This window comes from Penaeus monodon, chromosome 29, assembly GCF_015228065.2.
Source record: "Penaeus monodon isolate SGIC_2016 chromosome 29, NSTDA_Pmon_1, whole genome shotgun sequence".
Lineage (NCBI taxonomy): Eukaryota > Metazoa > Arthropoda > Malacostraca > Decapoda > Penaeidae > Penaeus > Penaeus monodon.
This window is the reverse complement of record NC_051414.1, coordinates 4,235,693-4,236,407: the sequence shown is the minus strand read 5'-3', so window position 1 is coordinate 4,236,407 and position 715 is coordinate 4,235,693.

The window sequence follows — 715 nt, the reverse complement described above, 5'->3', positions numbered from 1 at the left end:
GAGTAAATGTTTACATACCCGTATGCAGTGCAATCGTACCCATGAGGCAAATCTCGTTCACACACACTCTAACACTCATGGGAGCATTTCCATTAATTTAATTTACCGCGTCCATGCGTCATTTTTACTTGCTATAGAAATTGCATCTTGAAAATGACTTACATTGCAACAGATGAAATGTATGTTTATACTTGTTCACATTTCCATACTGCCTGGTAACTGAAGAACAGATGATGATAAATTTCGAACTTTTAGCTTACTGTTTACTTTCAGCTGATCTTATTTCTAAGACATATGAACAACAATTCTCAAATGCTCGATGCTCCGGCCCCTGTCAATTTCAAAAAATCCACTCTACTGTAAAAAGGGGTAGCAATAAAACGATATGAGCGATTCGTCTATATAAATCTGAGATACCGATATACGCCCCCGTTGCAACGAGAGCCAGTGCCATCTATCGGCGGTCGTGGAGGTTAGTTGAACCATCAAACTGTAAACAAAGTGACAAAGGGAAAGAGGGGGGGGGGGATGTCAAGCTCGAAACCTACTCTGTTACTACGTCCATTCTAACCCATTATAACCCCTTCCCGATTCGTTCGGGTGATTTTTAATGGTTTTGTTATTATTTGATCAGACAACGATCAAAATGATAGTGCCTAGCAAGTGAGAAAAATGCTTCACTTAATTACCTACTCCTATAAGTTTGAAATCTCTA